General features: G+C 36.4%; 1 protein-coding gene across 5 annotated transcripts in view; it reads right to left on the reverse strand.

The window, feature by feature from the left end:
• GRB10 (growth factor receptor bound protein 10) overlaps positions 1–26,916 on the reverse strand; it is a 253,786-nt gene that overhangs the window by 194,355 nt on the left and 32,515 nt on the right. For 2 of the 5 annotated variants that reach the window (XM_074283598.1, XM_074283601.1), the window contains one exon: positions 5,747–5,894. The exons of 2 other annotated variants lie outside the window; for them this stretch is intronic. The gene's annotated coding sequence lies outside the window, so the exon portion shown is untranslated. Of the gene's footprint in view, positions 1–5,746; positions 5,895–26,916 lie in introns of those variants that run through there. One more of the 5 variants, XM_074283602.1, reaches the window with a different exon arrangement.

Here is a 26,916-nt window from a genome sequence, read left to right on the forward strand (position 1 = left end):
TCTGAAATTCTTTACTTCATTAATTTCAGGAATTGGTGAGTTTTCTCCTTATCTTGCTCTAAACCAGATCTTTAGAGCAATTCCTAGCCATTTCTACATCATGGCCCTCCCCTTTTCCAGCCTCATATGTTTTATTGCCCATTAGTTTAAAAGCTCCTCGAAAGCAGGAATGATCTTGCTTGCTTACATTTATGTCCCCAACACTAATAAAGTCTTTATCTTAGTACCTTAATGAGCAATAATATAAATACTTCTTTATAATATATATGTATTATATGAATGAATACTTCTTTGTAATATTTTTTATTCATAGTCATATTTCCAACATTTTTCACCATCAATGCCTAGCCCTTCCTTTATCTTCAAGTTAATAAGAATAAAGTATATGACATCTTAAGTTTTATCTTAGAGTTTTTAAATTATTCTTGGTAGAATTTCTCTCCATCTTTATCCTTTGTAACAGATGTTGGTGGATAAGCTGAAGTTATTTTCATAGGCTATGTTTTTGCACTTCTTCTGAGCACTTACTACTTTTGAGTGGTAACCGAACATCCAGTGAAATGGTGTTTCATATTGTCTTTGGGTGCTTAATCAAAGCCTAGTTTGAAAATGCTTTTCAAAATAGTTGGACCAATTTACAGCATCATCAAGAGTGTTCTTATATGCCTCTTTTCCTATAGCTCCCCCAACATTTTCCCTTTCTGTCATTTTAAGCAAAGAAAAATTCTTTTTCACCATCAAGGACAGAAGAGCTGCCATACTTTGACTCTAATTACAATACAGTTTCAGATGTCTCTACAGAAGTACTGACGAGGACAAAAATGGAAAAAAACAGGCTCAATTAAGTATTCAAAGGTGGGGAAGATATCAATAGTGGAGGTAAGAGCTAAAATCTTATTACAACCAAAGAATAATTGAGAGAACATTAAAGAACTACTGACCCATAAGCCAACTTTGCCTTCAACATAATTTTTTTTGAGAATAATCTACACACAGACTGATTGATACAGATCTCAGAAGGGAACAGGCAAGGTCTTGACAAGTGATGTTACACAGAAAATCACAACTTGATCATCATACAAACTGAAGGATATAGAGAATATAAAAGCCTACTGAATTGATTGACTATTAAAAAGGTATTACTCCAAAAAAGCCTTTCCGACATTTACAAATTAAGGTTCTTTCCAATGAATGTCAATAATCTATGATTCCTTGAAACATATGCTAGTAAGAGATAATCCTATCCCACAACCATCGTTATTAATACCAAGCAAAGCAAAAACAAATGTTTCTCACTATCGTGGAATATGGTCAATACAACATCAGAGATAAGGAAGGATTAGATTCTCTATGGATGGTCCTATAGGTGTTCGCATTTACAAATAACACTGTGCTGAAAGCATTGATCCCAGGATTTTGCAGAGCTTCCTAAATAATTTATGCAAGACTAAAGAATTTGCTCAATTATATGCCCAGGAAAAACCAAGTGGATGAATAATATTGATTGAATGTCTAGGTTATGGATCGCAGTCAGATGGACATGCTTTAGAGTACATCTATCAGTATACCCACCTTGGAAAGACCTATAAACAGACAAGGAGGCTTTAAAAATATGTCATGAAAGAATTGTGTGACTGGGAAAAAAAGATAAGCATCTAGTGGCAAGAAGGAGAGAACAACAGCAGCTAGCCTATATACTCCATGAAATGCCAGAAGAACTATAGAAAGCTTCCAGTACATTGATAATAAGAACATAAAGGAGAATTACCTTGTAGGTTATACCAGAATGGATAAGGCATGGGGAAAATACCTATAATCAATAAGATCACAAATCTATTCAAGTACCAAAAGTATTACCTTCCTACCTACCAAACTTCTACCAACTGGGATGATACCTAGGATATAATTCCACCAACTATGTTATTCGTCATTCTGGTATGGAGTAAGCTGAGAAGGCATTGTACTTAATGTTGAGACTGATTCAAAAATCCTGATCTACTCCTTATTATCTACATGATCTTGGATCAAATTACTTTCTTCCCTGAGAGTCATTTTCTTCATCTATGAAACAGAAAGCCTGGACTACATGACCTCTAAGCTCTGGCCCTTTCCCACCCATACTCTAAAATTCTGGGCTTGGTGATATCATTCCTACTACTACTAATCATCAGATTTCTATCCCAAAATAGGAAAATAAAACATGAAAGTAGATTTTGTTTCAATTGTTTCTCTGCCAAAAGGTTACTGATTAGGCTGATACTGAGGTCTAGCCCTTTGAAGAAATGCTCCCATCAAATAATCTTCAAAAAAAATCTGACAGGTTTGATGAGCCAAGTAGGTCTTTAAAGGGAAAAAGGCAGAGCGGAAGGAGAGGGAAGATGGGGACTTTTTTCTGCCTTTTTAAAATGTGCCCTTTAAACACTGAGAACACTTGCCAGAAATTAAAATAGTCTGAAACCTAAAGCAATCTCATCTTCACTCATAATAAATTTTTCATTATAGATTAAAAGGACCTTTGGCAGCACAAATGAACAAATATATCCAAGTGGGCTAGAGGCCTAAGGAAGAAAACATCTTCACAAAACCCAGAAATTGCCAAGATCTCAGCCTTTTGGATGCTTTACTTCCTTACTTTTGAGACAAAACATCCCCTACCCCACTTTTTTTTTTTTTGAAGAAAGTCACTATAGCCAGAAGAAATACTAAGAATTCACTAATTCATTCCAACATTTGTTAAGAGCCTAATATTGGCAACAGCCTATTATAGGATAATAATTCTATAATAAGGATTAGGAGAGATATCAAGACAAAAAGTGGGAAAAAATAACATAGAATATTATGAGTAAAGAAAATAAGCAACTAGTTAACACTGTCTATTAGCTTAAAAGTCAAAAGACAAGTTCAAATCCTGCTTCAGGCAATTATCAGTTGTGTGGTGAGCAAGTCACTTAACTTTCCTCAGCCTTAGTTTCCCCATCTGTAAAATGTGAAGGTTAGACTCAATTACCTCTATACAGTCATTTTTAGTCCTAAATCTATTATCCTATTGGAAAGGAAAATAAATGCTGTTTGTTATTTGGTTATTTCAGTCATTCTGATTGATATATTCATATAATTAATACAAACACACACACACACACACACACACACACACACACACACACACACAAATACATATAAAATAACTGACTTTTCCTGGCCTCATTGGGGTTCTTTTTGCAAAAATAATGAGTTATCTAAATTAGAGTGGTATCTATAGAAATGTAAAAATCTCCAAAATTGGGGCAGTTAGGTGGTGCAGTGGATAAAGCACCAGGCCTGAAGTCAGGAGGACCTGAGTTCAAATCTGACCTCAGACACTTACGCATTCCTAGCTGTGTCACCTGGGCAAGTCACTTAACCCTAACTGCCTCAGCAAAATAAATAAATCAATCAATAAATTAATGACAGTAATAAATGCCCTTAACTAATATAAGAACTACTATTATTACTAACTTGTATTCATATAGTATTTTAAGATCTACAATATGCTTTATATACATTATACCACAAATAATCAAAGGATCAGAGATTTGCCATTGTTATTGTTCAGCCATGTCCAACTTTCCATGATTCCATATGGGATTAAGTGACTTGTCCAGAATTACACAATAAGCATCTGAGACATATTTGAGCTCAGATCTTCCAGACTCAGTGTTCTACCTGGCTAGCTCCAGTCATAGACAAGTACAACCCTCTCATTTTATAGATGAGGAAACTTATCTTAAAGGGGTGAATTAACTTGCTCAAGGTCACATAGATAAATAGTGGCAGAGATGAAATCTGAACTCATGTCCAAATGCAGGATTCTTTCCATGGGATCACATTACTTCCCATATATCATTGGATTCTTGAGAGAAGATCCTGAGAAGGTGTACTATTTTTATCTCCATTTTACTTAGGGGAAAACTGAGTCTCAGAGAGGAGACAAAGTAATTTCCTACAGCCAGAAAGCTACTTAGTATCTGAGGTAGCCTTCAAGCCCAGAGCTATTCACTGCACAGTGCTGCTAGAGACTCTAGGGGGAGTGGGAGGGGGATCAACAAGCTGACTTTTAGACATGTTGAACCAGTTCAATCATGGAATTAAAAAGGCTAATCTAGTGCTCAACTCTCAAGTCAGTGCTGGAGATGTGCCCCAGTCCTTCTGTGGGCAAGCTGTAAACCTCAGACACCTGAAAAATCTGGTTATTCTCAGGAATGTGATACAACAGGGTAGAAAAGTGATGCAGCATTTCTCTTATATAACCTAATCATCACTCACTGAATCTTTGAAGAAATAGAGGGGAAAGAACTAAAGATCCCTTCATCCAACTCCTTCACTTTACAGATGAGAAAATTATGTCCACAGAGATTAAATATCTTGTCCAATGCCACATAGGCAGGCAGTAAGTGTACAGGTGATATTAGAACCCCACGACTCTAAGATTCCAGAATCAGTGTTCTTTCCAATGAACCCCACTGCTGGCAGCAGCTATTCAAGACAGTTCTAAGACCAAACCTGTCAGACAGCCCAATACCATTTCATGCATAAAGAATTAGTTTTTTCTATTGAGGAATATATTCACACTTCTTCCTCCCTGTCCCTTCTTTTCTCTGTCTCTCTCTTTCTCTCTTCCCCAACTCATCTCTTCAACCTGCTTAAATATATTTTTTTAGCTTTTTATTTTCAAAATACATGCATAGTGTTTGACATTCATCCTTGCAAAACCTTGTGTTACAAATTTTTTCTGCCTCCCTGCTCCCCATTCCCTCCCTTAGACAGTAAAAATCAGTTAAAAGCTGTGCAATTAATATATATATATATACATATATATATATACATATATATATATTTCCACAATTATCATGCTGCACAAGTAAAATCAGATCAAAAAGGGGAAAAATGAGAAAGAAAACAAAAAGCAAGCACTGTTTAAATAACTTTAATCAAGTTTTGACACAGAAATAACACGGGATCAAGGAGTAATTTTTTTCCCCATCAAAAATACATTTTGGGTCTATATCATGACCAGATTAGAGGGAAGGAAAGAAAGAGGAGAGTCAGAAAGAGACAGAGAAAAGGCAAAATAATGATAATTCACTACCCAGCTGCTACTTCCTAAATCAAGTTTTCCCTTCAAAATCTATACTTAAATTCAAATTCCTCAGCCACATTTTGTTGAAAATGAGCTCTTATTCCTGGCCTCGTACTGTCTTAGAGTAATCAATACAAGTATCTGTTACTTGCCCTGTATTGGACTTTAAAGCCCTGATTTCTATTCTAAATAATTTCTATGATCCATCAGTCCCCTGACAATCCAATTCCTTAGAACCTGTAAGACCTCATTTTTCTACTTCAAATAATTTCTATGATCCATCAGTTCCCTGAAAATCCAGCTCTTCAGAACCTGTAAGATCCCATCAACACTAAAAGCATGGTACCTAGTAACTTACATAGTAAACCCCATTCTACTCCCTTCTCAACATCCAGAGAAAAATCCAGGCATGAGAAGTAAAGGAAGGTGGGGGTAAAAAAGAAAAACAAGAAAAAAAAGATGGGATAGTTCTCTTCTGGCACATCTAACCTAAATGGGATTGAAGGAAATAAGAGGAAATAAAGATTTCTCTCTTTATATTTAATTGTGCATTCTTATCAGTCCTTCTGGCTTCTTAGAGAAGGATCTCCTTTATAAGGACACAGTGACTAAAAAATAAAGAGATCTTACCAGTCACAGTTTTGTCCAGTCTGACTAATCAGTTGTCTATCCTCACTTGATTGAGTGAAACTGGAGAACAATCAAAACTGTCAATCACTGGGACATCTGTTCTTAGTGCTGAGTCCACTCCAAAATACCATCTCAGGAAACTCCAAAGCTGAAAAATTAAACAAATCTTCACTGAAGTCATTTTCTGCTACTGAAAATAAACTTAAAAAGACATATGTAAAAGGACTAATTTAAGAAAATTTCAAGCAGTGATGAGAGAGAGAGAGAGAGAGAGAGAGAGAGAGAGAGAGAGAGAGAGAGAGAGAGAGAGAGAGAATCAACTAGAAACAGTATTTTGACCAAAGGTTAGATATGCCCCCTCCCCCATTCACTGACAGTGCTTCTACTATGTCTGGAAAGTAAAATGAACCTAAAGAATGAGTATCATTTCTGTGTCATCTCCTTCCAAAGTTCTGATGTTCTGGACCTTCTATCCAGATGTGCTCTGACAATATAAATCCTATTCATGGTCTAAGACATAGCACCATGGATTTAAGTGAGGGAGGGTTGTGCAAAGCCACCTGCCTCCCTTTCCCCTACAGAGATGTCTGGATCCAGTAGCTTGGTATAAATCAGGAGGGCTGAAGATGGGCCTGGATAAATTGGGACAAGTTGGCCTTTTTAGGACTTAACAGTTTTCAGTTTGACTGAGGCAACACCCATTCAGTGTTTAAGCATAGGTAAAAATGTGGCAGAGAATGGCCTTTCTTGTCTAGTTTCTTCCCCACCAAAAAAATCAATTTAGGGGGAACCCTCAGGGCTTCTGGCCAAAACAAAAACAATTGCTATTCGCATTCACTTTTGTCAGTGGGGCTCAAACTGTGATCAAGTCTAGGCCTGGGACTTACAGTTGATCAAAATCAAAGTAATTTGTGTTTATAGGGTTCTAGAATATAAACTTCCAAGATACATTGTGAGTATTCAGTGATCAAAATTTGCATTCCTTTGGGCACAGCACCCACATACCTTATATGGAGAGAAGGAAAAAAGAGGATAGAGGGAAGAAAAGGGAGAAGAAAGAAAAAAAAAAGGAAAACTAAAGGAAACTGGCCATTCAATCCCTTTTCTCAATGCTCATAGAGCTTAAAGCTCCATCTCACACTATAATCCCCTATATCCAGAAAGCTAACATTTATAAGGTGCTTTAAGGTTTGTAAGGTAGTCTACAAATTTTATCTTCCCTGGGCGGGGGTGGGGGGGGAAGATGCTACTACTATTCACATTTTACAGCTATGCAAACATAATTTAAAAGACTTGCCCAGAACTGGTAAGTGTCTGAGGTCAGATCTGATGCTCTATCCATTGCACCAACTAGCCGCCTCCTAGCACTTTATTGCACAGTCACATACTACTCTTTAAAATATAACTTACTGACTGATATTTTGTCACACACTAGCCTCTCCCTTATCAACCTCTTCAACTCCCATGATCTCTAACTATGCTCTACTTCAGCCGCCCACAGAGGTAGTTCAAACTTCTAACCTCACTATCACTCCAAGATAGTAAACTCTGGGTTCCCTTTCTCCAAGATCACCATTGTCTATTCTTGTGTCTTTCTCAGACTTCATTGTCTTTCCCTTGTCCTCCACCCTCATGGAAAACACTGCTTCTCCTTGATCCCTCAACAAATCCATCAACAGAAAGACCTTCCTGCAATCCAATATTCTGTATGAATATTATTATTCTCTAATCAGTTCCTAACCTTGCTAATCGCTACCTCAATCAACCCCATTATTTGTTTTTTTCTACTCCTCCCCCATGGCTACTGAGTCCTGCAAGAATTAGTCCTTTAGTCCACTATAAAAATTCAGGTTCATCTATCTCCAATGGACACTCACTGCTATACTTTTTGGCATACAGCAGGAGCTTAATAAATGTTTCTTTCCTTCCTTTCTATTAATCTCATTGATTTTCTCCCATAGTAGTATTCCCAGTAGCTAAACCTCTTTAGTCAAGTTAACTACTCTATTATTACTTCATTTTCTTTTACTTTACAAAATTCTAATATTAAATTTTCATACTTCCTTCCTCATACCGAAAAGTCTTTTTTTCTTCATTTGTTGTTACCTCCTCTTTTCCTTACAGGACTAGAAGATGCAACTGAGATAACTAGGGACTATGATGAAGAATCCCTGACAAGAGCAGAGACATGTCATGATATGTCAAGAGTATTATAATATGCCTTGCTGAGGTTTTTGTTTTGTTTTAAATAATATGTTTTTATTTTTCAAAATATATGCAAAGATAGTTTTCAGCATCTACCCTTGCAAAATCTTGTGTATCATATTTTACTCCCTCTTTCCCTCCAACCCCCTTCCCAAGACAGCAAGTAATCCAATATAGGTTAAACATGTGCAATTCTTCTAAGCATATTTTCACTATATCATGCTGCATAAAAAACCACATCAAAAGGGAAAAAATGAAAAAGAAAAACAAATAACAACAATAAAGGTAAAAATACTACGTTGTGATCCACATAGTCCTTTCTCTGAATGCAGATGGCTCTTTCCATCTCTTAGTTCTGTTCACTTCACTCAGCATCAGTACATGTAAGCCTTTCCAGGCTTTTCTAAAACAACCTTTTCTTATAGAACAATAACATTACATAACATTCATATGCCCTAATTTATTCAGCCATTCCCCAACTAAAGGCATTCACTCAGTTTCTAGTTCCTTGTCACTACAAAAAGGGCTTCTACAAATATTTTTGCACATTTTCCCTTTTTTAATGATCCCTTTAATGATTTTAATGATCTAGATATAGAATCACTAGAGATCCCTTTAATGATTTTAATGATCTAGATATAGAATCACTAGAGACACTTATGCTTGCTGTTGATGAAAGTTGTGTCTACAAGGGAAAAAAAAAGATCACATAAGGGCTCTCAGAATGGCTTGGCACTCTCCACTTAAACCTCAGCTCCCTGGAACATGACTTCCATCTCCATTACTCTTGTACTTAAAGTGCTCCTCATTTTCAGTAACTTCTTTGTTACTAAATCCAGTGACCTTTTCTTAGACCTCCATCCTCCTTATCCTTCCAACAGCCTTTGATCTTTAATACTCTCACCCACAATGGGATCTGTAACACTGTCTCCTGACTCTCCTTCCTACTGACTGTTTCTTCATTGGCTTAGCTTCCTCTCCCTACTTCAAAAGGTTGGTGTAACTCAAGAATCTCTCATTGGCCATTTCTCTTCTTTCTCTTTCCTTTGGCAATCCCAACTGGTTTTATCATGGTTTTATCACTATTACTTCAATGCAAGTAGCTTCCCAGACTGCTCCTATAACCTTCCAAATTTCTCCCAAGCTATCAATGAACTCCCTTGAGCATCTCCACTAGTTCTTTATTGTCCTTCAAGAACAAGCCTAACTGTAATCTACTTACTTTCTTTAATTTTCTCCCTTTTCATCTGAAAACAATCTTTTCCCTCAAATTTCTCATTACCATTGCCCAATCTCTCCTTTTCCTTTATCATTTCATCTTCTATCCTATTCACTTGTGCAAACCATCACTACTATTTCTTTTGAAAACTCTTCACTTTAAAGTCAGGGATTTATTAAAGCTTTAACTCTTTGAATACCCAGCACAGATCTGTGCACACAATAAAAGGATAATACATTTTTGTCTACTTTAATTTCATTCATTAGGTCTTTGTGCAAACATTGCAAAGGAGATCATATGTAGCTCTTTGTGACTTCATGTATTTATCCAAAAAAAATTAGCTCAAAATATGCCGACTGACAAGTTTTCCCTGAATATGAGTACCTACTATTTGCTTTATAGAGTGTTACCTAATAATTTTTTAAAAAAATAAATGATATTATTACTTGCTTGTCTAATTTTCACTGGGCTTGGTGACAGGAAGACCTGGGAGGAAATCCTACTTCACATACTTGTTTTATGACCAACCATGGGCAATTTGCCATCTAAATTTTTAGGATCCAAGGTAGATCAGTTTGTGACAGAAACAGGGAATTAACTATCTATAAATATCAAACCATCAGACTTTGATCATTTTCTCAATTTGTCACAGACTTCTATAATTTTAGAGCAACAAGAGACTTCTGAGATGTCCTCTTCCTTACACCTCATATTTCTATACAGCAGATGTAGTGCAGATCTGTTCTAATTTATCTAATTTCAAGATACTTTATTTTCACACCAGGAGAGTCAACCTTTTCACCTCAGTACCAAATATGAATGCCCTGGCAACACTTAAAGAATGTCTTTGAAGTATTTAAATTCCTAGGGTCTGCTCTAATAGTGCTGTTTACCACCTGCATCTGGCTCATTAGTGCTGACATTGCCATTTATTAAGTGTCCAATATCAGCCAACACTGGATTACTCAATTACACAAACCAAAATAAATCTTTTGCTCATTTATTCTACTCAGATATTAAAATAGATTTTGATTGCAATGGATGTGAGCACTACCCTCTCTAAATATGCAGACCACAACTTCCCGGGTCCATCTTATGTCTCTTTTTTTCTCATAATTTTGCTAAAGAAGATCCATCCAGAGTGCTAACGGTCCCTCCTGGGTTGAGGACGAATAACCAAGTTTATTATTGTCATGTCTGACCCTTCATGACCTCATTTGGGCTTTGTTTGGCAAAGATACCGGAGTGGGTTGCCACTTCCTTCTCCAAGGGATCAAGTGATTCCATTTTGGGAGGCAGAAGTTAAATGACTTGCTCCAACTCACACACCTAGGAAGTATCTGAAGCTGAATTTAAACTTAAATCTTTGCTAATAGAGCCAGTGCTTTAATCCATTGAGCTATCAGCTGCCTAATAGCCAAGTTAATGTTTTAAAATTATTTCATTCCTAGAACCTTCCTTTTCTACTATTTTGCTACCATCTTTACAAAAGCAAAGCGAGGGCTACTCAAGTGTCACTTTATATTTGTATTGCAGATTGCCAAGGTCAGCGAAATAATCACCAAGTAGCCAGCATATTAGTGATAAGTCTGTGGTCTCAGTAAGGCTGATCCTTGGGAAGCAGACACAATCTGGGCTGGGACCATATGGGACCGTGATAGAACCTGTCAAAGTTTGCACTTAATGGCATAGTCAATGAAATCCCAAGGTCAACTGCACACCACAATGAGACTGGGAATATGACTCTGTGGAGCTGCATCTCACAATATTCAACCAAATCAGCAGAATCCCAAAATGATAAGCAAACCCATCAAATCAAATGAGATATACTCTTTCAGCAGGATCACATTATTTGGTATATGAAATTGCTTTTAAATCTATAGTTTCTGACTGGTATTTGCTACTACTTCTACCTTATATCAATTACTATTTGTATATCCCTTATAATTGTGCTTACACATACACACACACACACACACACACACACACACACACGGGCGCGCAGAGGTTTTTTTTTTCCACTTATGGGTTCTGGAATTATTCCCTCAGTTTCTATTGCAAATAGGACTTGAGAATTTGATTCATGAATATTAACAAAAATGATGATGGGTACCATTTATGTAGCACTTCAAGATTTATGAACACCCACACATACATAGGGCATCCTGACACACCTGCTGGTCAGATCTGTCCAAACAAAAACTTAGCATCCAAAAAGGATTAATAAAGTGGAAAATTTGAAAATTTCTAACTGAAGGGAAATTCATGTAAGACTAGTAGCTCCATAGGAATGCAACTTAATAGAGAAAACAGCTGGGTCCCTTGGGGAGTGGAGAGAACAATGCAGGGGGTAGATGGTTGAGGGAGACAAATAATATGCCATAGAGTCAGCCACCTGCCTCACTCCTCAAAAACCAAAAAGGAAAGAAATAGCTGAAACCTTTAGAAAATTTGACTTAAGTTGGGAACCAATCCCTTCTCATGACCTCCAAAACTCCTGAGATCCCTTCCTCCACTCTTTATGGAAATACAGGTCCAATACTTTTCAAACACATAACTTCTGATTTCTTTGGGTTAACCAGTTGCTTTTGCCTTTGTCATAATGAATAGAAAACTCATCTCAGAGGTGTAAATATACAAGTTCTGACACATCCCTGACTAAATGATATATAATTACTTAACCTCTAGAGTAACTCTCTGTGACTCTAATACCAGAAAAAGTACTAACTTTGCATCGGTAAAGGGAATCCCTATTATCAGTGAACTCAGAGGTATAGTCCCTATTGCCTAGAAGCAACAAAACTAATAACCTCATTCCAGCCACCACCATAGTTCAGGTCCCCATCACCTCTCACCTTGACTATTACAGCAGTCTTATTGGTCACCAAGTCTCTCCCCATTTCAGTCCATCCTACACATTGCTAGCAGAGTAATTTTCCTTAATAGATCTGACCATGGCAGTAGCCTCTTACTTAATCAATACTAGTGGCCTCCTATTGTCTTTAGACACTCTACAAACTCTTTTGTTTCATTTTTAAGCCTTATACATCCTAATTCTGACTTCTCTTTCTAGTGTTGTTGAGACAATACACCCTTTCCCACACTATCCAGCTCAACTGGCCTATGCTGTTCCTCATACATGACACTAATACCCATGTGCCTCTCTTCACTAGCTATCCCACATAGCTCAATTCAAATGAACTTCCTCCTAACCTCTGCCACATTGAGGCTCTCCCTTCCTTTATAGCACAGCACAGTACCATCATTTCCATGAAATCTTTCCTGGGTCCCTCCAAACTAGATTCCCTCCAAACTAGTGCTCTCTCTCCTAAACTACCTTTATTTTAACTACTTTCTCTCTATGTATTCATACACACAGACATTGTAAAACTTTTTACTTAAGATCTATTTATTGCTATGTGGACTTTTAAGTTTTTATTCTAAACTCAAGAAATAAAATAAGCATTTCCATTAATAGAAGAAAAAAAAGATGATTGTGCATAAAATTACAAATTAGGTACAATTAACTATTATTTTTAAATATAAAGTTATATTTTCCCCATTTTTATTTTTCCCTCCTCCTTCACCCTAGAGGAGGCTACCATTAAACATAAATAGATATACACACACATACATATATATGTAAAACCATTTTATATATATATATTTCCATTTGTCAGCTTTTTCCTCTAGATGCGGATAGTTATCTTTGTTACACGTTATAGTTACACGTGATAGTTACACGTTCTTTGTAGTTAATTGGGGTATTTATAATAGTCAAAATGACATTCACTCAAAATTATTCTTAAAATAATAGTTTCTAAATACAATTTTAGTTCTCCTGGATCTGTTCATTTTGCTTTTCATTATTTCATGCAAGTCTATTTATGTTTTTCTAAGATCACCACCATAGTCATATAATACAACCTGGTCTATATTGGACTTCTTGTCCTCATCTCTCCATCAGAATGTAAGCTCTTTGAGGGTAAGAAATTGATTCATTTTTATGGCTCTTATTCCCAAAGACTAGCAGAGTATCTGACATATAATAGGCATTTAGTAGGTGCTTACAAACTAATTGAAAGAGAAGAATAAGAAACAGGGAAATGCTTAGGAGAGGCATTAAAGCTACTGAACAGGCAGAGGACAGAATGAAGGAATTGGCTGAGGGAAAAGAAAAGAAAGGGATAGAATTTAAAAGCAGAGACTTAGTGACTTTTGTCTCTTCCAATTCCAGTCCATCTTCCATTCAGCAGTCATACTGATTTTGTGAAAGGGCAGGTCTGAGCGTGTCATATTGCCATTCCCAATACATGTCATTTCACTCTACCTTGATTTAATGATTCCTTTATTGATCCCTAAAGGTCCCTTCCTATCTTTCCAGTCTTTCTACATCTTACTTTGAGATCCAAAGGCACTGACTGGTCTTCTGGCTGTTCTACAGGACATGCCATTCCTAGCCTTCATGTACTTCATGGACTGTCTTCCAAGCCTGAAATTCTCTCCCTCCTCATCTCTAACTACTGTATTTCCTGGCTTCCTTCAAGTCCCAGATGAAATCCCATCTTATAGAGGAGGCTTTTCCTGATCCCCCTTAATTCTAGTGCCTTTTCTCTGTTGATTATCTACAATGTATCCCATTTGTAGCTTCTTTATACAAAGTTGTTTGCATGGCATCTCCCCTATTAGACTTGAGGCCAGGAACAATTTTTGACCCTATTTTGTATCCCTGGTACATAGTATAGTTTCTTGATAAATACTTGTTCACAGACTGATTTCAAACATTGATGACCATAAGAATCTATATTCCTTGAATTTCCAGTGACTGGGGTTCAACTAAAAGCTCATGGTAAGTGCTTGATAAATATTTGTTGACAGACTGATTTCAAATACTGATGACCAGATACCTAAGAATCTACATTACTTGAATTTCCAGTAACTGGGACTCTAATAATAGACTATAATAATTGACTTTTTAAAAAATGAATTGATTGCAGTTCCTTTTAAGAGCTGAATTTTCTGTAGCTAAGAACAACTGTCATTACTTCTTTTCTGATCTATTTCCTAATTATAATGAATAAGCATTTAGTAAGTGCTTACTACATACAAAGCACTCTGTAAAGAGCTAGATACAAATAATAAAGTAAGACAGACAAAGAGCTCATATTCTAATGAGAGAAAGATAACAGATGGTGGGGTCCAGTTGCAAGTCAGCTGGAAAGATCTCATGATCCTTAGAGCCAGCAAAGTCACAAAGCAGATGTTAATGTCTCCTTTTTAAGACCATTCCTAGGTAAAAATCCTATCCATTTTCTCTTCTGTGAAAAAGACTAGCTTCGCTGAGTGATGACTATAAAGACTATGCTGGAAATAGAATCTGTCTGTCACTCTCAAGGCTCCTGTGCCCATCTACCTGTTGATGGAAACTGGTCAGTGGTAGTGGTTGATGATGATGATGATGATGATGAAGAAGATGTGATCCTATCTACATGGTTTACCCCGTCAAATCTGGCTGAAGAGACTAGGCTGGAGATAGGTCAGAAGAGTTGGAGGATGCTAATATTATTTAGGCTCTTGGGCTCATGGGATTTAACCTGTCTCCATCAGGGTATTAAGGAAAGAAGGTAATTGAGTGGGGTGGGGATCAGCAACTTGCTGTCTCTTATCTCTTCCCTTCTGGGTGCATTGATATTTCAGGGTACTTATTGACTGACAATCTGATGCTTAAGAACCTGTATTTCTTGGAAACCCAGTGACCACAATACAGATAATTAGTTATTTTTTCAACAAGGCTGTTTTGTTCCCTATATTTTTACACCAAACAATCCCCTCTTGATATATTCATCCTTACACAAACACAAAAATCATCTAACCTACCCCCATTTCCCAAATAGAACATGGGTATGGAATAGTTTCATCATTTCATGCATTTCTTTTCCTCAACAAATTCTCAACTCTCCTTGCTCCTATTCCTTAAATAATTCAGAATACCTTCTTTTTTCCTACAGAAGGGAGTCTTAACCTTTTTTTTTTAATGAAGAAGACCCTTTGGGCAATATGGATCCTATCTCTGAAAAAGCACTCTTAAATACATAAAACCGAGGCAGCTAGGTAGCGCAGTGGATAGAGCATCAGCCTTGAATTTAGGAGGACCCGAGTTCAAATCTGATCTCAGACACTTAACACTTCCCAGCTGGATTTCAGGTTAAGAACCTCTGCTTTAAAGCAAATATGTCATGGAAGAAATGAGGGAAAGACAGTCAAAAAAATTCCCTTATTCATGTTATTGACTCTCTGATGAATTACAATTTATTACACTGTAATACTATATAAACAATGGGCCAGAAAAGAAACTTGTATAGAAGACTAAACTAGAACTGCAAAAATTTCTAGAGTAAGAAGTACTCTCAATAATCCAAGATCTTCCATAAATCTTATGATCCGAAGGACAGCCAAGGATTAAGACAGAAACAAAAAAGAATTTAGACAATGTAGATTAAAAGGCTTTTGATCTAAGTTATTATTTTGTAATTAGCCATCTTAAGGAATCCTTTCAAGTAGTAAATCATATATAAATCCAAAGAATTTTAGAGTTCAGAGGAACCTTAGATTTATCTGTCTAGTTGGAGAAATTGACACCTATAAACTATGCTATAATAAAGTATGCTAGAAAGGCAGTGTTACCAATCATGACAGATAGAAGGCTCAAGTTGGAATCAAGAAGATCTCAATTCTAATCCTGCCTCTGGTAGCTAGTAGCATGCACTTATAATCTGCCAAATCTACATTTTCTCATTTATGAAATGAAAAGAGTACCCTACTCACAGGGTTGTTGTAAGACTCAAAATGAGATAATTAATGCATGCAAAGCACTTTGAAAACTTTAAAGTACACTCCATAAATGTCAGTCATCAGGATGTATGCTACCTTCAGCTAAAATAAAGGAATGAATCCATATAGTGTAGACTCCTCTCATTAGCATCTAAATGGATTAGATGCCAGAATAGAAGAAACCCTAGCCTTGGAAACCAATAGAGCTCTGAACTCAAAGTCTCAAGTTCCTTTCCCCCGGAGAACAAAGCCCCCACTGGGCCCCCTCTCTCCTTCATCATCTACCCCTTCATCAAGCCTTTCTCCACCCCCATTCAAGGGTCGATACCAACATGTTTCCTGCTCCTCCCAGCCCAATTCTCCACACCTCAGCTCTAAAGGGCCAACCAGGCTCTCTCCCCTAATTGGCAATCAGCTAATCTGATAAACTCATTACAATAAAGACTACTGAAAGAGTAACATTTTATTAAAGACAAAATTTAGTAGAATGTTTAAAAAAAACCACTTCCCTCAGTTCCTAAAAGACACACACGCATATATTATATATGTATGTATAATATAATTATATATTAACATATACATAATGTATATATGTGTATGTTTGTGGTGTATATGTGTATGTAGATAGTAGATAGATAAAACATACTATAAAACAGAGGCCTTCTGAAGCACGAGAAATAGTTATAATGTGGTCTATTGTATTAATTTATGCTCATCAAGCCAAGTAATAAAAAGTCTAGGAATAATTAAGTCACCATAAATTAAGTGATATTTAAATATAGGTAGATGACAAATAATTATACCTGAGAATACCAGAGAACTTGCCCTGGAGATAAAAAAAAAAAAGACCTAGTTCAAGTCCTTCTAGTAATACATACTGCCTATGTAATTCTAGACAAGGATTTACCCTCCCTCATGGATCCCAGAAACTCTCTAAGACCAATACATTACTAAGATGCTTGTCTGCATTAGTAAATGCAGACACACATATTTATTCACATACATTCTATATGTATATGAATAAATTAATTTGTAATATAATTTAATATTCAAAATTTAAATATTTTGATGTTAGGATTTATTTAGATTACAGTGGTTTCTAATGTAGGTTCAAAGTCTTTGCAAAAAAAAAATTGATAACCTGTATCAATAAAATTGGCCCCTCAGTAATTCTATATAATCTGTTTTATACATTTAAAAGCAGTATTTTGAAGGTTAATGCCAGATTTCCAAAGATATCCATGACACAAAAAGTTAAGTACTAGCCCTGATTAGAGGCTTACTCCATAATTGACAATATTTGTACTAATTAAGATTTTATTTCAAATAATTTTAATATTATGCATAAGCACAAATATATGCATGCATGAATCTTCCCTTTATTTATTCATGTATTTCTACAAATCCTCCATATACAATCTACACAGTACATTTAGAAACATTCTGGTTCTTTTCCTAATTCTTTATGGAAAGAGCATGGATTTTCAGTCAAAAGGCAGAGATTTAAAATCTAGCTCTGCTACTTCCTCACTATTATGATCAGAGATAAGTCATTTAAACTCTACAGCATTTCTCAGCATCTTTATCCGTAACATTCCTGTGTTGGACCAGATAATTCTAAGGTCTCTTTCAGTTCTAAATCTTGAAATCCTTTTGACTCTGGTGTCCATCTATTACCTTTTACTATCAACACTTGGTAAATTCTCCTTTTGTGATCATAGGAGTCTCTCTTTTATTCCACTTTACAAGATACGTCCATCATCATATCATTCCAAGGCTACTCTAGAAACCTCTCATTCTAATTCTGCTAAGATGGTGGTATTGGATCAACTTCAGTCACAAGGGAGAATGCCACTGTTTAAAGGAAGGGGATAAAAAGCACAGAACCACTGGGAGGACAACAGATATTCCTAAATAGGATTCAGCCCAAATTGCTCCTTCTCCTCCAACTTTGGGTCCATGTCACTGCCTTCATCTCTAGTGCCCATCCAAAAGGAACATAATTGTACTAACTCAACAGACTGCACTTCTCTGACATACTCTTGGCAATACAAAAATGACTATAGACTGTCAAACTACTTTCTCTTGGATGGTATGCAGAATAAATCCATCAACTTGCAATGATTAAGTGCCTACTACATAGGATGTGTTATGCTAAGCAGGGGGTATGCAAAAGGTGACAAAAAAGACATTTCTTCTCCTCAAGGAATCCAGTCTAGTAGAGGAAACAACAAACAAACAAATATGTACAAACAAGTTATATACAGGATAAATACTGGAAAGAGTCAACACAGGGAAGGCACTGCAGTTAAGACAGGTGGAAAAGGCTTCCTGTATAAGTAAGACTTTTGCTGGAACTTAAAAGGAAGACAAGGAGGGTAATAATAGTAGTAGTAGTGGTAGTAGTGATTGTAATAGTAGTAGATGTAGTGATGACAGTAGTAGTAATAGTAGTAGTAGTGGTGATAGTGATAGTAGTAGTAGTTGTAGTGATGGTGGTGGTGGTAGTAGTAGTAGTAATAGTAGTAGTAAACATCTATATAACATTTACTATGTACAAGGCACATAGTAAATAAATACTAAGTACTTTATAATTATTATTTCATTCGATCCTCACAACAATTCTAGAAAGAGGTACTTTTATTATCCTCATTTTACAAAGGAAATTGAGGCAAACAGGTTAAATGACTTGTCCAGCATCACAAAACTACAAAGTGTGTGAAGTTAATTTCGAACTCAGATCTTTCAGCCTGCAAACCAAAAACCGAGCATTCTAGGCATCGAGCATAGACAAAGAAAATGCCTCATGTCAAGAGAATAAGTATCTTGTTCATGGAACAGTCTACTTTCTACTGGAGAAAATCACCTGTGAGTTGGAGCATACTGGTACACCTTTAGTCCTTCCTACTGGGGTAGCCTAAGGCTGAAAGATCTCTTGAGCTCAAAAATTCTGAGTAGAAACCAAGTGATTGTCTATAGTAAATTCAGCCTCTATAGGATGAATCTCTAGGAGTTGGGGCCATCAGGTTACCTAATTGATAACAGAGTAGATTAAAGCTCTCATGCTGATCAAAAGTAGGATTGCTGGGGTAAATGAATGTCCCCGACACTTCAGTCTGAGTAAAATGGGAGAATGCAGACTTAAAAAAAAATCACTAGTGAAAGCTTCCCATATTCATCAAGGGAAATCTCAGTCTGTGAGAAGCCATTCTTAAAATTTTAATAGACATAAGAAGGTATATATGGCTAAAAAACCCTAGAAATTCAGAATTATGAAAGGCTTCAAAAGCCATCTGTACCAATCTATGCTCCCCAAAACCAATCAGGAATAGTTAAATGTGCAACAATATTCATCTAACCTTTACCTAAAAACTTACTTTGAGTATATCCTTTCTCCCTAAGTTTGAAAACTCGCTTTATCTAATAGCTCCTTCCCTGCTGTTTTTAATCTAGATCTCTACCCATCTAAAAACAAAACTCTGCCATATTCTCAAGCTATTATCTCATAAAGTCTAAAGGCTTTACAATCTTTCTGAATCAAATTTCTAGGGAAAGCTATCTCAAATCACTGATGCCAACTTCTCATTGCCCACTAACTTAGAATCTGGCATCTGCCCATACCACTCAACTGGAACTCCCCTCTCAAACAAATTGCTTTTTCTCCATTTTAATCCTTCTTGAACTCTGCAGCATTTGATAGTCCTTCTAGACACTCCCTTAATTTTCATGACAATGTTCAACACTTTTTTTTTCCTTACCAGTAGAACTGATTCTTCCTAGTCACCTTTGCACATCCTGCTCCCTGTGCAAGAATATACCACAGAGACCCTCCACACTCTTTCTTTTGGTGATCTCAACAATTACACAGATTCAACCACCATCTCCCTTCATAGTTGCCTCCCAAATTTACACATCCAGCCTTTTCTGTACAGTCCCATATCTAGAATTTTCTGTCTGTCATCTCCCTGGAATGTCCCACCCAAAATCAAACTCATTATCTGTGCTCCCAACTTCAGTATTTATGTTGTGGGCACTTAAATAGGTTCCCAAATTAAAAGGATTCCTCAACTTTTTCAACTCAACCTGCCACATTCAATTAGTTGTCAATTCCACCTCCAATAGCTCTTGTATCTATATCTCCTTTCTACTTATACCACAATCCATCCACTGGTCCAGACCTTCACCACCTTTCCCCTGGACTATTACAAAAACTTTTGACTTTATTTCTTTGCATCCAGTCTCTCCCTTTTCCAGTCCTCCTGCCTTACTGAAATTCCTCAGTCACAGATCTGGCCATGTCACTCTTTTGTCTGAGAAGCCATAGTAGCTTCCCATCATCTTAACGGTAATATTTAAATTCCTCTGTCTGGAATTTAAAATATCTCAGTCTATCTTTACAAACTAATAATACATTACTTCCCCCTCAACATACTCTATATATCAAAAAAAAAGGTCTCCTTACTGTTCTCCATACACATCCCATCTCTTACTTGTGCACCTTTGCATGATTTAGAATGCCCTGCCTCCTCATCCCAGTTCCTATAAAGGCTCCTCTAAAATACTATATCCTAAAACAACCCTTTCAAAATTTTCTCAGCCATTAGAGGCCCACCCTGCAATCCTATGTATGTGTATAATGTGTATGTATGTATGTGTATATGTATATATATATGTGTGTGTATACATACATACATATTATATATATATATATATATATATATATATACATACATAGAATAATTGCTGATTTTTTAATATATTTCCCTATTAAGCTCCCTGTGGACAGGGATTGTTTTAGTTTTAAATTTATATCTCCAGTGCTTGGCACATAGAAATATTAAATAAATTCTTGTTAATCAATGAATATTTCTTATTTTTTCCATCTTCATTTTTAATTGTTTTCTATTGATGAAAAACTTCACTAAGAAATACCAACAGGCATTGTCTTTATTTTCATATAGTTTTCTAGTTTTGAAGTCCAGAAATTGTTAAGTAGATGAAGTTAGAGCTGGAACAAAGTACTTCCATTCTCCTACTATCATGAACTATTCTCTCATCCCTTTCCATTTCAAAAGTAAAACTCCTAAATCTTCATCACATTCTAATCTCCCCACTTCACTGTGTCCTTAGAAACCTAGTTTTATTGTTAACAAATTAATTTCTCTTTAACCTAGATACTTTGTTCTTACACTTATTGCATCTTCTGGTAATCATAAATATCTAGTTTCCCTAGAAAACAATGCATCCCTAATTATCTATGCTGACTAGTAATACCTGTATTTCCCCCATAAACTCAGGGGTATTCTTTTCTATCTATTGCCACTTTCGCAGATCTCCCTTAGATGCAATCATGCAGCAAGGCCCTTTCCCTCCTTATCCTTCCTCATCTCCCCACCTCACTTAAGTTTGCTCCTTCCAGTTATATAAGGTTATATACAAGATATAAAGTTATATAAGGTATCTATCTCTATCTATCGATCTATATGATACAACTTGGTGCCTTCATTTTGAAACATAGGTTTAATCTGTGTTTTAGAGAAAGGGCATATATTCAACCTAAATTGGATTGCTTGCTAAGGGAAAAGGAAAGAGGGAAGAAGGGAAAAATTTGGAATATGAGGCTTTGCAAAATGAATGTTTAATTTATGTTATGAATATTTTCATGTATTTTGAAAAACAAAAAGCTAATAAGCTAATATTAAAAAAAAGTCCCTGGCTTCCTTCAAACTTACCACCTAGGTGCTATTATTATCTCCGTTCTTGCAGCTGAAGAAACTGAAGAAAATAGAGGGTTATATAGCTTATAATTGAACTCAGGTCTTCCTGACTAAGCCTAATGCTTACTCTCTTTACTGGGACAAATAGAACAAAGGGAGTATTCTGGACAGGAAATAATTATCCCAGTCACTATAATCCTACATTTAAAAGTAACTTATTTGTTATTGTGTTTTAGAAATCTGTCTCTTCTAAGCTTTTGGTGGCAGAAAGCAACTTCCTGGAGGTTAATCACCTCTGAATGAATTGATAAGATTCAGTCAGATTCTTGCAAAACTGGCAATTATTTCTCCAAAGTACAATAACCCTGAGAGGCCCACTGCCTGAAGCCACCTGCTGGCCTCATCCTTTTGCACAAACTGCCACCCTACTTATTTTCATAAATCTGTGGGGGGGGGGGGTAACTGCTTCAAAACCTTTTTTTTAACTTTTTCACTACAATATCATCTTTTTTAAAATGCAATAATTTAATACTAAAAGATACTGCCTATATATACCAGTTGATTATCACAACCTTCAATGGGTTTGAGATTATCTCTCTTATCCCTTTATATTCTGAGACTTCACAGAAAGAGCAGACTTTGAGGCCAGAGAACCAATTAGACTCATTTCTACCACTTTCAACCTGTATAACTTTGGCTAATCAATTTCCCTACCTGGGTCGGTCCTCATCCATAAAACAATAGTTGGACAAGATGACATTGAAAAGTCCTTTCAGTTCTATTGGCAGCAGGGAAACTGCCTACCATTGATATACTCAGTACTGAGAAAAACTGTCATTGTTGTTAAGTCTTTTCAGTTGTATCCTACTCTTCATTACTCCATTTTCAGTTTTCTTAGTAAAAATACTGGAATGGTTTGCCACTTCCTTCTCTGGATCATTTTACAGATTAGGAAACTGAGGCAAACAAGGAATAAGTGGCTTGCCCAAGATCATACAACTAGTAAGTATCTAAAGCTGGCTTGAACTCAGGAAGATAAGCCCTGAACCACTGAACCACCTAACCACAGAGAAAGAGATGTGAGAAAACGTGTTCCCAGCATGAACACTCTGAGATATTTACAATGGCCCCTTTCACTATGGTCTTCTAACCCAACCCTTGGAGCAAAAACTGACCACATATTTGAAGGCTGATATGGACCCAGTGAACAGACTTTCTATAAAATATAAACAAAGATTCCTGGGTGACATGTTCTTATCTGTGAGGACAGTATATATTGTGGTTAAATTTGGTCTTTAAATTGGAGTACCCACAAATAACACTTTCTTTCAAAATATTTTACAAGAGATTCTTCATAAATTTATTTTTTTTCTTTCTAAAAATTTCTGTATTGCTTTGGTACAACTTGTGTGAAAATATTGCGATTAGTAACATAAAGAATTGGGACTAACAACTCCTACATCTCGAATCAAAAAGACTTAATTCATTTTGTTCTACATTAAGTACCTATCAAGTACAAAAGCCAAATTTTGAACACTCATCTGAACAGTTTTATACATATGTGATACATGTATATACCATATGTATATGTATATTAAACATATGTGTATATATTTGTATATATACATTAGCATTTGTGAAAGCAAATTTAAAATACTTGAATAAAACTTTTTTTTAAAAAATCAATTGATAACACAACTGAGAAGACAGAAAAATAATTAATTTTATGTTTTAGAATCCTGCGACCAGTTTATTAGCAAAATATGAAAAACCAAACAAACACTAATGTATTTGTATACATGGCAAGAAGACAATATAAGACATTTGAACCCAAAGATATACCTTACTTAAAATAAAGATGTCATGGGAACCGTAGAGGGAGAAAGGCTCTTATCGGCATTTTGGTGGGGGCCAAAAATTCATAAGATTTAGAATTCCAGACTCTAGGTTCAAATACCACCTATTTTTCTTTTTAAACTATTTTTGCATTAATAATGAGTCCAGTTTTGATTCAGTGGGTTGAGAATATTACCTCACTTATACCTTTATGTTGAGACTATTCATAGTCTTTTGAGTAGAAAGAGCAGGATTTGGGGTCAGAGAACCTGCGTTAGTACCATCTCGACCACTTTTGACCTGTAAATTTTCCTACTTGGATCTTAGTTTTCTCATCCATAAAACAGAAGCTGAAGTATCTGCTTATCCTAAGATTGCCTTCCAACCTACTTTTCCTATTTTATCTAATACTACTTTTATTCAAGTAATCTAAATTCCCACAAAATTGGACAGATCTTCTCTATCCCTAATTTGACTATTTGCTCACTATGATCTGCTCCCTTCTCACGTGGGAAAATTCATTTTTCCACTCAAAATTTCCAGTTGCCGAACCTCCATTTTTCAAGACCCAAGTGAGAAGCAAATGCTCCCATAAAACCTTTCCCCATATCTCAAGGTAAAAGTGCTTTCCTCCTTTACAGGTAAAAGTGATTATCTCCTTCACATTTCTTATCATTCTGCTTGGAGATCTTGGTGGTCATTTACATTATTTGCCCTGCTTTCTGTCAGCTTTTTTTTTTATTATTATTCTTGAAAGTTGGGGTTTATATCCTTTCCTCTCTTAGTACTTCCCTTACACATAGTGGGTACCTAAGAAGTATTTATTGAATTTGATCTACCACTAGACAAAAAAAATCTCTGGATGTCAGGACCTGGTCTTATTTCTCTCTGTATCTCCCTTAGTACCTAGCACACTCAGGACTCAATAAATACAGAATTTAAAGTAGCAGGAACATCCCCAAGTCAAATAAATAGTCTGTTTGACAACATTAAATAAGACAGGTAATAAAGTCAGGCTTCCTTTGGTTTACCTCTTCTTCCCCCTCCTTACCTCCTTGCCCCTCCTACCCTGGCCCCCACCCCCTTCAGAACCACTCACTGAATATGAAGCTTTATTGACTTTACTGGGTAGTTTGTGTGTGGCTCTCCCTCCCTTTCTAGGAATTCCAGAGAAATTTCTGCCTTATACTTAGAAACAATAAGGCTATTAAATGCTGTAGACCGACTGCCTACAAATCATGTGAATCTTTCATCCAACATAGACACTTTCCTGTAAAAACTGTTTCTAAGAATTGTAGAAGGGTTCCACTCTTAGGCTCCCCTCCCTTTCCCTTTTTTGGTGAAAGGAGGGAGGGTGAAGGAAGAAGAGGTTTGTTGTTTCAAAAGCACAGATTCCAAGGCCTGGAGTCACAAGTAAGAGAGAGAAAGCATTGCTGCTTACTAGGAGTTCGTTATTCCAGAAATACATTAGAAGTCGAAGTCCATTCTCTCCCTCACAAAACTGAGGCGTCGTTTACAAGCTTAAACTTCATACTAAAAATATCTGTTTAGCAAAAGCTGGTATGTCACCAAACCATGCCAAAAATTCCAGTACTAACACAAATGGACATACCAGGCATTTAATACAATATGTACGCCCCCGGGACTAAGGTGGCAGCCTTTTTATTTTAAATACAGTCAACTTTTAATTATCCGTACTGAGGGAAAGGGCTGGTGTCATGGAGAATCCAAAGTAGCAAATGATCCCCAAAAGTTATTTATAATGGCTTTGGAATGCTTTGCTTTTGACGTGTTTCCACTTGAATATGGATGTGTCAAGTATGGAGAATTCACACATCCCACCAATCTAAATACATGGAATTGTCCCTTAATAAATTAATCTCCTCCTCTTTCTCCCCTCCCCCAACCATATATTTCTTTCCTACCATTTAATAATAGTTATCCATCTACAAAGCTGTAATAATCTTATTTTTGAGTTTCCTCTGGAGGAAATGGAATCTAGGACTGTAAGTACATGTTTATAGGATGTTAAGGCTAGAAAGCACCTTAAAGATTATTTGGTCTGACCTCTTCATTATATAGAGCTACAGAATTCAAGTGCCCTGTTCTTTCATTCAACATCCTATTTTACAAAAGACAAGATTTAAGCAACTTCTTTAAGTTAATAAGATCATAAATATTTTGCTATTTTTTTTCAAGGTCTGGGTCTCCATGTTTAACGGATATTGAAACACAGGGGCTACCCATAAGCCCAATCCTATAGTTACTGAGCCACAAGGGAGATTTCACTGCTCTGGTTTGTCTCTCCCTTGGTAACCTGGGGCCGTCCATCCCCATTCCCACCATGGGCCCACCATATTGGTGCAGAATTTAGTATGTCCAGGAGCAGCTAGGTGATGAAGTGGATAGAGCACCCGTCCTGAAGTCAGGAGGACCTGAGTTCAAATCTGGCCTCAGACATTTAACACTTCCTGGCTGTGTGACCCTGGGCAAGTCACTTAATCCCAATTGCCTCAGCAAAAAAAAAAAAAAAAGAATTTAGTGTGTTCAGCTTGAATTCCTGAGCTCAAGAGGTCTAATTCCCTCTTCTCTTTCTAATTATAGGTGTATTCCACCGGACCAAGAAGTAACAATTTGAACCCACAACTCCATACTACCACATTGCCTACCTAAAAACTAAAGCCATTGGCCCAAAGTCAACCGGCTAATTAAATACGTACAATTGCAAATGAAACTCCTCTACTTCTTATTCAAGAACTGCAGATTTTAAGCTGAAATTTCTAAGGGAAAGTCATGCTGTCAGAATCATAGCCAGGATCCCTGGCTAGCTTTGTGACTCACAGGCCCATTGCTCAAGCTTTCTAAGTTTATTCAACTGTAAAATGAATGGGTTTAGGATTTTATTTCAATTCAACAATTATAAAGTCCCTACTATATATCTGGCAGGCATTGTACTAGTTGCTAGAGATACAAATACACAAAATGACAACGTTCCCTACTCTGAAGAGGCATATATTCTATTGGGGGGGCAGAATAATAGGAAAACAGGTAAGTGAACACAAAATATACACAGAGTAATTTGCCGAGTGGGAAGGAAGGAAGGAAAGAGGGGGAGAGGAAGGGGGAGGATGGAAGGGAGGATGGAGAGGAAAATGAAAGAAGGAAGGAAGGAAGGAAGGAAGGAAGGAAGGAAGGAAGGAAGGAAGGAAGGAAGGAAGGAAGGAAGGAAGGAAGGAAGGAAGGAAGGGAAGAGGAATCATTAACAATAGCAGGTAGCTTCCACTTATTCATTTTGCAATTTAATTAACAATTAATACTGTTTGCCTCAGTTTCCTTATCTGTAAAATGAGCAAATCACTCCA

This window comes from Sminthopsis crassicaudata, chromosome 1, assembly GCF_048593235.1.
Source record: "Sminthopsis crassicaudata isolate SCR6 chromosome 1, ASM4859323v1, whole genome shotgun sequence".
Lineage (NCBI taxonomy): Eukaryota > Metazoa > Chordata > Mammalia > Dasyuromorphia > Dasyuridae > Sminthopsis > Sminthopsis crassicaudata.